This window comes from Marmota flaviventris, chromosome 11 (assembly GCF_047511675.1).
Source record: "Marmota flaviventris isolate mMarFla1 chromosome 11, mMarFla1.hap1, whole genome shotgun sequence".
In the NCBI taxonomy this organism is placed as follows: domain Eukaryota; kingdom Metazoa; phylum Chordata; class Mammalia; order Rodentia; family Sciuridae; genus Marmota; species Marmota flaviventris.
The window spans coordinates 54,478,101-54,490,076 of NC_092508.1; positions in this window are offsets into that span (position 1 = coordinate 54,478,101).

Consider the following 11,976-nt stretch of genomic DNA (forward strand, 5'->3'; position numbering starts at 1 on the left):
TAGGCATAAACAGGATCTTGTGGTTTTTAAGATTGGACTAATCTTGGGTTTTTGTGAATGCTCTGGAATCTCTGTCTAGAAATAACAGTATGTTCTGTGTAGTGAAATATTAACGTTGAAGAGGATAAACTGGGTGAAGATTTCATAAGGCAATGGAAGAAGATTCTTGGATGAGGCCCAAGTGTGGGAAAGAATAATTTAATTTTATTGTCCACAGTTCAAATATATTGATAAAGTGAGTGCCCAGAAGCCAAGCTCTTCCTGCTGCCTTTATTTCTTTGCTTCTCTGTGCAGAGAAAACATGTTCTTAGATACTATTCAAATGTCCTCTCTGTCAGGGCAACTAGACTTTCTAGGACCATTAGGTATTCTTTAAAATACCTTTTTGTTAACTCCTCTTTTAGGTCTCTTTAATTGGTTGTGCCTCTTTTTTTTTTTTTTTTTGCTACCAGGGATTGAACCCAGGGGCTCTTAACAACCAAACCACATCCCCACCCTTAAGTTTTTATTTAGAGACAGGATCTCACAAAGTTGCTGAGGCTGGGTTTGAACTCATGCTACTCCTGCCTAAGCTTCCCAAGCTGCTAGGATTACAGGCATTGTGTCACTGTGACTGGCAGGTTGTACCTCTTAAATGAGTTTCCTGAAGAGGCTAAACAGGTAATTCTGCTACTGTCATGCTTATAGCATTAGTTCTCACCTATGCTAGGCCTCCAGTCAGTGAGAAACCAGTGAATTAGTAATAAATAAACAGCAATAACCCAATATGTTTGTTTTTAAGAGAGAATTAATATTTATTTTTCAGTTTTTGGTGGACACAACATCTTTTTTTTTTTTTTAATTTTATGTGGTGCTGAGGATCGAACCCAGCGCCCTGCGCATGCCAGGTGAGCCACATCCCCAGCCCCCAATATGTTTTTAATACTAATATTACTTATTAAGCACCAATGTGCCCGACACTATCACAGTATTTAGAGATACAGCGTTTACCTACCTTGCATCCACTCCCCTGCTCACAGGGCGTACTGCAATATGCCATTCAGATTCTCCATGCTAGAAAATTTAGTTCCCTTGCTTGTGGGAGTGCTGCTAACAGACCTCAATTGCCAAATCTCTTTATAATTTCCTTAACTGGAGAGAGCCACCTCATGAAGGCACTCTCATTTCTGGGGCAGCCTGCCTTTGAAGACTAATCCCATGGCCCCATATTTGGACAATCCAAAAGCCCATCCTGGCTTCAGAGTTTCCAATAAGGTCAGCTGAGACTGCCTTTAAGATTGCAACCTTGCCTATGTTCTCCCTCTGCCCAATGGAGCTTCCTTTCTCTGCACAGGTGGCAATCACTAATCTGTGCACTAACATCCATCTCAAAGTTGGCTTCTCAGACAACAAAACTTGCAACCAGAAGTTCTGCAAGAAAGCAGATTTTTATGTGAAGTAAGAGGCCTGAAATTATACTGCAGAGCTATTGTAACAAAATACCAGACTTTAAATTATACTACAGAACTATAGTAACAAAAACAGCATGGTCTTGGCCCAAAACAGACATGAAGACCAATGGAACAGAAGACAGAGACAAATCCACATATATACAGTTATCACATATTAGACAAAGGTGCCATAAATATACATTGGAGAAAAGATAGCCTCTTCACCAAATGGTGCTGGGAAAACTGGAAATCCATATGTAGTAGAATGAAATTTAATCCCTATGTCTCACCCTGCACAAAACTCTGTGGGGCCTGGGGCTATAGCTCAGTGTCAGAGTGCTTGCCTGGCACACATGAGGCACTGGTTCAATCATTAGCACCACACAAAAATAAACAAAGGCATGCTAATAAAAAGTTAGGGGAAAAAAATCTGGATCAAGGACCTAGGCATTAGACCAGAGATCATATGCTTATTAGAAGAAAATGGAGGCCCAACTCTCCATCATGTTGGCTTAGGAACAGAATTCCTCAACAAGACTGAAGAGCGCAAGAAGCAAAATCAAGAATCAACAAATGGGATGGTATCAAACTAAAAAGCATCTTCACAACAAAGGAAACTATCAAGAACATAAACAGCCTAAAGAATGGGAGAAAATCTTTGCCACCTGCACTTCAGAGCATTAATCTCCAGGATATACAAAGAACTCAAAAAACTTAACACCAAAAAAAAAAAAAAAAAGCCCCCAAATAACCCAGTTAATAAGTGGGCAAAGGAACTGAACAGGCACTTCACAGAAGAACATATACAATCAGTCAATAAATATATGAAAAGTGTTCAACATCTCTAGGAGTTAGAAAAATGCAAATTAAAACCACACTGAGATTCCATCTCACTTCAGTCAGAATGACAATTATCAAGAATACAAGTAACAATAAATGTTCGTGAGGATGATGGGGAACAGGTACACTCATACATTGCCCATGAGGCTGCAAATTTGTACAACCACTCTGGAAAGCAGTACAGAGATTCTTCAGAAAACTTGGAATGGAACCACCATTTGACTCAGTTATCTCACTCGTTAATATATACCCAAAGGACTTAAAATCAGTATATTACAGTGACATAGCCACCTCAATGTTTAGAGCAGCTCAATTCACAATAGCTAAGCTATGGAACCAATCTACGTGCCCTTCAACAGATGAACTGATAAGAAAATGTGGTATATATACATAATGTAATATTACTCACCATAAGGAAGAATGAAATTATGACATTTGCCAGTAAATGGATGGAACTGGAGACTATCATGCTAAGTGAAATAAACCAGTCCCAAAAAAACAAAGGCCAAATGTCCTTTCTGATATATGGATGTTAATATACAATAAGGGGCAGGGGAGGAAAGAATAGAAGTTCATTGTATTAGACAAAGGGGAATAAAGGGAAAGGAAAGGGGATAGGAATAGGAAAGACAGTAGAATGAATCAGACACAAATTTTCCTATGTTCACTTATGAATATAGGACCAGTGAGACTCCATATCATGTATGGTTTTACAAGAATAGTATCCTAATTAGAATGTTGTACTCCATGTATGTATAATGTGTCAAAATACACTCTACTGTCATGTATATCGAAAAAGAAAAACAAAAAAAGTTGAAAGTAAAACTAATAAAGGCAAATAAACAAATCTTCCAATCCAAAATATGAAAGAAGGAAGGGAGGGAAGGATTCTTCCTTGGAATTTTATACCCGGTTCTGTCTTCTGATTTACAGGATGAGACCCCCTGACTGGTGGTAGATAGAACACATAACCCCTAGTATACTATGACAGTGCAGTTAAAACCTTCACCAGTAGTGAACTGGGATGGCATGCCAGCAGAAGGGCATGTACTGGTTTACACAGGTGGTTGAGAAATCCAGAGAGAACTGGTAGCAAAGGACAGTGAAACCAATGGACTGCTGTTAAGCTTACCTGATACTCTGGAAAAAGATGAACAAAAGTGATTTATGGGCAGGTAGGAGCAAGTGTGAAAACCTCCATGGTAGCATATAATGAGAATCTCAGCTCTTGAAGCCAGTGGAGAGAAAGCTGGGACCAGACCCAGTGCTAAATTGTGAAACTAGTAGAAGTACCAAGAAGGTAAAACCCAACTTCAGCAGGTCTGATATGGTAAGGTAAGGGCCCTGCTTGATAAAAATGGAACTTTGACACAGGAGGAACCATCTAAGTTGATGACCTGAAAATCTTTTTTTTAAATACCTTTGTTTTATTTGTTTGTGGTGCTGAGGATTGAACCCAGTATCTCAGTGCCTTACACTTGTGAGGCAAGTGCTCTACCACTGAGCTACAACCACAGCCCTAAACATGAAAATCTTGAATCTTCTGGTTTCCTGAAGTTTGTGAGGCTACAGAAGTGTCCCCCCTCTACTCTAAGGAGGACTCGTGTGCCCCCTGTTTTGCTTAAAGACAGTGAAACAATCTCTCTCTCAAGACAACACCTGCATTCCTCAGGATCTATCACCACTCCCCTCTCAGAAACCCAGCTAACAAAAAGGGTTAAATCAACCCAATCAGAGACCTATAGATCTAATAAGGCAGGGAGAGGAATATACCCCACCCCAAAACTGCAGAACTTAGCTGACACTACCAGCGGGGGCTGGGAGAATATGCAGGGCCTAAATATTGACAGTGCTTCACAGTGGGGAAAGGGGGTCATGGTAGAGTTCCAAATATAAAGTTGAATAGGGAGCATATATATTCCCAGGATGTTAGACTTAACAGCCTGGCTAGGGTTAGGGTAGTGATGCAAACATGCAGTTAGGATGGCTCCTAGAAACATGGGGAAAATAATAGCCCAAACACAGTGAGAGAAATTCCAGTATGACATAGTGGATGTGATCGTGCTAGAGTGAATATTCTGTGTAAGACTGGAAAACTCATCAAATGGCTGCATTCTATAGGAGGGCCTAAAAGATGCTCCATTTGCCAAAGCAACAAGCAGAGAAGTTCAGCAGCACTTCTCCTTTTGGTTAGGAATGAAGGTAGGAGATGCCATTATAGACCTGGGCTCACTGATAGCAATGGTCATCAGGGGACCCCCAAAGCAACAGAGGATCTTGACATTGATAATTGTCAAAAGCCAGGTGGATAGAATTATAATAATTGGTGAGTCCAGCATGCCTGCCATAAAGATGTGGAGATAGTCAATAGAAAATGTAAAGTAAATGGTCAGTTAGCAAGGGTTCTGGTCAAGCTATATAATTAAAATAAATCAAGATAGAGGACAGGAAACCAAGAGCAGTCACCTCCCAAAAAGTATCATTTTCTTTTGCCCAATTTCCAGACCTGAGCCAGTTGTTGGACTCAGAGCCATTAACTAAAGGAGAATCCAGGCCTATAGGTGAAAAGATCTCATAATACCACAAGTGTGTGCAATAATGATTACCCTGTCCTCCAAAGGGACCTATAGCCACTACTCAGGTAACCATAGGTGGGTGAAAAGGAAATACTCAATATTTTGATGTCTGAGTTAACAATCAGGCCAAATTAGATTAAGGGCTCTGCCCAAGACCAGCTCACAACATATCCACAGACACTCAGTTCCTGAGTGTTTAATTACAATAAATATTCTTGGTTAGTGGCACAATTCTCACATGGTTCTTTGGCCTGTGTGGTTAAGAGATATCATAATGATAAAGGCTAAGTAGAAACTTCATAAAATTGACTCCTTCTCTATACCAGGATAGTAAATAAAAAATAATATTACCTTCTAGGAAATGGCAAAAATGAATGCTATTTAATTGGGGTGAAGGTTCATATCATATATCCATTTAATTCACCAGTCTGAACCCATATCCTAGGCCACACTCCCTTCCTTGGGAAGCTTGTGTGCAATCCCTGGGCAACAAAGTACTGACCCTAGGCCCCAGTTTATGACAACTCAGGAGGACCAATTAGCTTAAGAGTTGTCCTTGGGGTCAGCTGAGAATTTTTTGACACTATCTCAACCTAGGTACGCCTCTACCAAATCTCTGTTTCTTCCCATTCTTTCTATGAATGGTGATCTCCACAACATTCTCTAAGAAACCTGCTGCCTACTCTTTCCTTCTCAGAGTTTGTTCCCTGAGAATCCAACCTGAGATATAGAATTATAATTTAGTGAGAAAAAACAATAGAAAAATCATATAAACACACAATTTACAAATCATATAAAATGACAACTCTGAGATACAGTGGTTTCTTTTTAGATCATATATTTTTGCCCTTTGCTAAAAAATCTCTAGGGCAAGTTATGAGTTTGTAGCCAGCTTTTCCTTTGGCAGATATCTGTAGGTGGTATATGTGCTGCTTTTTATATATTTCTATGTGTATATTTGCATTTTAAAAGATTCTTCAAACATTATCCAAAGGATATGTAGGAAATGAAACAGAAATTATTTAAAGGCAAAGTTCACTCTAACTAGAGATGAATCAAGAATAATGTACCTCAAGGTCCAAAGAAGTAGTTTAAAACTATGAATGAGTGCACATTATAATATGAATTCCAAAAAAAAAAAAAAAAAAAAAGAATGGACTCCACACCTAGAAGTTCAGGAATGTTAGAACTAAGCAGCAGTCTTAATGGACTGAAAATCATTTTGATGTATTAAAATAAAGCCATATCTAAAAAATTATAAATTTATGGAAATCATTGAGGATGTGGTCAATGCTAAAGATTTTATTAGCTTAACAACATATTCAGATTTATAGATAGCAGGTTGTAATGGCTTTTTTTCTATAAATAGACTAATATAAAAAAGGGAAGTTGGGCTGCTTGGATGATACCAATAAGCCAAGTATTGCATTATTTGTATTTAATTTACCTCTGATTTCTTCATTTCCCTTTGTAATTCTTCAGGTTAAGACCGATCAAAAGGGCCATCTAAGCCATGTGTGGTGGCTCATGCCTGTAATTCTAGCTCCTCAGGAGGCTGAGGTAGGAAGATGACAAGTTCATGGCCAGCCTCAGCAACTTAACAAGACCCTATCTCACAATAAAATAAAGGGCTGAGGATGTAGCTCAGTAGTTGAGCTCTTTTAGCATTTGGGAGACCAGGGTTCAAGCCCCAGTATGGCAAAAAATAAAATTTAAATTAAAAAATATATATATATATATATAATGAAGATCTGACAGCTATTCCACAGTCTGAACATTAGAGAATGCAAAATAGAAGAAATGGAATTATGTTTTTCAGTTGTCTTTTCTGATTGGGGCAGGAGCAGAGTATACTGGAAAGAAGACCTGAAGAAGCTGGTTTTTCTTCCTGTACTAACCTGAGTTGAGTGGATAGTGGCCACATGTCTGTAGTATTTTGTGCTAGTGTGTGTGTGTGTGTGTGTTCATTCCTTGGGGTCAGTTGAGAATTTCGTTGACACTATCACAACCCAACTCCCCCTCTATCAAATCTGTTTCTTCCCATTCTTTCCACAAATGGTGATCTCCAGAACATTCTCTAATAAGCCTGCTGCCCACTCTCTTTTTCTCAGAGTCTGTTCCCTGAGAACACAACCTGAGGTGTAGAGTTATAATTTAGTGACAAAAGACAATAGAAAAATCATATAAACACACAATTTATAAGTCATATAAAATGACAACTCTGAGACACAGTGGTTTCTTTTTAGATTATATATCTTTACCCTTTGTTAAAAAATTTCTAGAAGTAGGAATAGTTATGAGAATAAATGCTGGATTCTATTACAATTATTTGCATTCCTGTATATGACAATGTGCCTTAATTCTAGTGCAGTCTCCTCTACGGCCAGATGGGTGTGTAACTGCACAGTATTTGTTGATTTGAAATTCAGAAATGGATAACATGCATGCCTAATTGCTTCGATTATTTTATTCATTTTGTCTTATATTTCTAATTAAGAAAGGTAAATTTTAAAGATAAGGTTTCTGCATAAAAACTCCCAAGGGAGGCACCTGTGCTAGGAAAGCAGATGTTTGTAAACATGGCAGGCCAGGGGGCCTGAGACCTTGACTGCAACTCCTCTTAGGGACTGCAGTGCACTGGCCTGCATGAGTCTGGTGGGGAAGGGCAGCTCTCCCCTATGACACCTGATAGGTAAAGCCTTTGTGATTGCCTCTGGTAGGGCCTCAAAAGTTACAGGTTTTAAACCTGAAAGTAGACTGTTTACTAATTTGGTTTTGTTTTGGGGGAGGCAGGGGTGGTCTGGGGAAAACTAGTAAACCCAGTAATGCTTACCACTGAACTACATCTCCAGCCCTTTTTATTTTTTTGTTTGAGAGAGGGTCTCATTAAGTTGCTTAAGGCCTCACTAAGTTGCTGAGGCTGGCCTTGAACTTAAAATCCTCCTGCCTCAGCCTCCCAAGCCACTGGGATTTCAGGTGTGTGCCACAACACACACCAAGCTCCTCCTCACTAATTTTATTTTGCAAAGTTACAAAAGCTTGAACACCTTGCTAGAGCTCCCATAAACTCAGAAACCCTGAAGCTCACTGAAATTTCCTTCTGAATGTGCAAAATAGGGAAACCATGTTTTTAGTCATATAGGCCAAGGGGTGAATTTATAATTGTAAATGGGATACAAGGCTGAGAACTGGATAGGTAGAGTGATTCTCTGAAGAGGGAGCTGCATTTTATATAACAGATTGTATTCCTGAAGACTCTGATAAAAGGTGGTGATTATTACTTTCTATTAGCCAAGAGGTGCTGCAAGGGTTGCAATTCACCAAGCCTGCCTGCACTGCAATTATGGAATTATTGACATGCACTTTTAATTTTTTTCTGAGCATCTGCATTATTTCAAACACTGCATATCAATTACATTCTACTATTTAAAATATACATAATACTGATTTGCATAAGATGCAACCATACTCTACACTGAACTAATAGCTAACACTCCATGTTGTGGACAGGAACAGTAGTTACTTATTAAATAATGAGACTTTTAAACTGTGTAATCATGGTATGACCCTTTGTCATGGAGGCACTTTTAGAAATCTATAGTTATATATTGTTATTTGGGTGAAAGTAAAAACCTGTCCCTATCTCTCTTATAAGGTTGTCTCTTCTACAGTATAACTGTAAAAACTGAGAAATACGCAAGGTACTCCTTGGGAAGTTTATTAAATAATGAGACTTTTAAACTGTGTAATCATGGTATGACCCTTTGGGAAGCTAGAAAGAGTACTAGTTTGGGAGTCAAGAAACCTGATTTCTAAGTCTCTGCCATTGATAATTATGAATAGTAATAATGATGAGGAGAAGGAGGACAATAATTATAATAATGAAACCATTCATCAAATTCTAAGAGCCATGAGCTAAATGTGTTTAGTATTTATAGGGTCTTCACAAGGAGGTAAAATTATTTCTCTCTTATGAGTGAGAAATATGAAATTTAGAGAAGTTAAATGATTTATCCAGAATTAAGCCTACTAAGTATCTAAAATACCTGGGCTCAAAGGTGAAGCTAACTCAAAGCCCATGTTCTTTTTATCATCCTACTTGAGCCACTTAACTTCTCTGTTGAAGACTAATGTGCAAAAGGTAAAGTCTTAATTCAGGCAAACATAAAATGCATATGTGTCAAAGATTTTATTCCATTTATTAAATAATAAATAATAACCAGTTAGATGCCATGCCGTGCTGAGTTCAAAGAGCATTTGTGAAACTGGGGTATTTATAAGAGAATAAGATTGCTAGGTGAGTACAGAAATAAACTGTGTTTAGTGTTCTCAGCTTCACTAGATAAAAATTATTTGCACTTTATTAGAAAAGAAAAACAGTTTCCAGGTTAATATGTATCATCAAGAATAAATAGCTAGGACGGGCACCCAGCAGCTTGGAAGGCTAAGGCAGGAGGATCACGAGTTCAAAGTAAGCCTCAGCAAAAGCGAGGTGCTAAGCAACTCAGTGAGACCCTGTCTCTAAATGAAATACAAAATAGGACTGGGGATGTGGCTCAGTGGTTGAGTGCCCCTGAGTTCAATCCCCTGTGCCCCACCACCCCAAAAGAATAAATAGCTAGGACTAGGGGTATAACTCAGTGGAAGAGCACTTGCCTAATGTCCAAGGCCTTGGGTTTGATCCACAGCACTGCAGGAGGAAAAAATAATAAACAGAAAATTGACATATTTTACCTGGGGACTGGATAATCTTGAGGGAGCCTGTACCTCCATATATTATTGGAAGGACATGCCACCACCTTTTTGTCTTATTTCCATGTATTCTGGAATTTACCCTAACAACTTCCATTTCCTTACTTAGAAAATAATGCATATTCATTTATAATTCTCTGAATCCTTTCATCATGCTTGCAACATAATTCTAAAAGAAACCTCTATTTATCTATTAAGGGGATTTATGCAATGGTGTTTTTGGAAGCATTTAGAAGGATTAACTCCTCAGCTAGATTACTAAAGAATAGATTACAAAAAATAGTAACTCTGCTATACCTACATGTTTACTTTAACTTGAATGATACTAAAGTAAAATGTCACACTCTTTTTAAAATGTATTTATTTATTTATTATTTATTTATTTGCAGTTTGGGGGATTGAACTAAGGGCCTTGTGAATGCTAGAGAAGGTGCTCTAAAACTGAGCTACAGCCCCAGTCCTAAAATAAAATTACATACTACTCATAACAGCCATTAGTGTTTCCCAGGATTTAGTTATTATGTCAGTGTTTTACATGGATTACCTCAAATAATACTCACCTCAATTCTCTGATACTCTGATGAATTTTTTTCATATTTTTCATTTTATAGCTGTGTAAATGAGCCTTGGGTAAACAGATAAAAAATACCTGTTCGAAGCAATCTGTCTAGGAAGTCCTACATCTCATGTATAGAACATATGCCCAAATTACACATGTTAATTTTCTAGTAAATGTGACCAGAGAAAAGAAACAGGTAAGATTAACTTATTTTATTTAACCAATATGTCAAAACTATTTCAACATGTAATCAATGTTTTAAAAAAATCATTAATAAGATATTTTACATTTCTTTTTACATGCTAAGTGTTTAAACCCCAGCCTGCATTGTACACTTATAACATATGTCTGTTCTAACTAAGCACATTTCAAGTGCTCAATAGCTACCAGTGGCAAATATCTACACTGTGGGGCAGCTCAGGGTCCCCTCTCAGACCCACTCACCAGGCTTCTAAATGCAGGACCCCTTACTCACTACTCCTTCCTTTAGCTTTTTTCATAAGGAGTTTGCAACAACTTCCTCAGCCTTCCTCTTTGTTCTTTAGGAGCTCAGCTTACACTTCATTGCAGAAGATTTCCTCCATTATCACAGAGACAACAGACACTTTTGTGTGTTGGTGGAGGAGGAGGTACTGGGGGTAGAACCAAGGGTCACTCTAACTCTGAGCTACAGCCCTAACTCTTTATACTTTTTATTTTATTTTTTTATTTTAAAGCTGTGTTTGTGGTTAAGTTGTTCTAACTGATCATCTACCATTTCGACCTGGAGTCTGAAGGGAATGGTCCAGAACATAGCATTTGGCAAGGGAGGTGAGGACTCCATTCCAAACCATGGGGGACCACAAGGCAGGAGCCAGACCTCCCAAGGACACCACGTGTGAATAAGTATGGTGTTGTTTTGGAAGCCACACACCTGGTTCCTATCTTCTTGTAGTTGGATAAATGTTGAAAGGTATCTGTATGACTTTCATCAGTAGGGTTTTCTGGGCTCTTTCAGCAGGCTCTTCATTTAGGTCACTGCTCATCTGGAAGTTTCCTCAAAGTTAGGTTATCATACCTCCAAAATTCTTGTCAGTTAGGTCATCACATCTCCAGAAATTTACTCACTATTAAGTCATTGCTCCTCCTTAAGTCTCCTCAGGTTTCTGCCATGGCCCCTGCAGAAGTCTCCTCTGTTAGATCATCTCTCCTCTGGAAGTCTCATTAGTCAGGTCATTGTTCCTTTCAAAGTCTTCTCAGTTAGGTCATCACTCTTCCAGAAGTGTCCTCAGGGTCAGGTCATTGTTTCTTCAAGAGACTGTTCAGTTAGGTCATTTGGTCCTGCAAAAGTCTCATGAGCAGGTCATCACCACACTAGAAGTTCCTCAGTTACATCATGGCTCCCCCAGAAATCTCAGGGTTAGGTCATTGTTCCTTGGAAGTCTCCTCGCTTAGCTTTATTTTTTTATTTTGAGACAGGATTGCCAAGACTGGCCTTGAACTTGAGATCCCTCTGCCTCAGCTTGCGAAGCTGTTGGGATTACAGGTGTGCACCACCAGGCACAACTGACAGACTCTTGAATTACTCTTTCCACCACAAAATGTCACAATAGGAAAGAATTGAACCGTAATATACACAGGTGGCAAAACTGTACTGCATAATAATAAGATTAGTCATGTGCTGAAACATTTTGGTCAACAATGGTGGTCCCATAAGATTATAATGGAACTGAAAAATTCCTATCACCTAGAGACATTGTAACTGCACATTACTTATGTGTTTGGGGTGATGCTGGTGTAAATAAACTTACTGTGCTAACAATTGTAAAAGTGTGTGTAC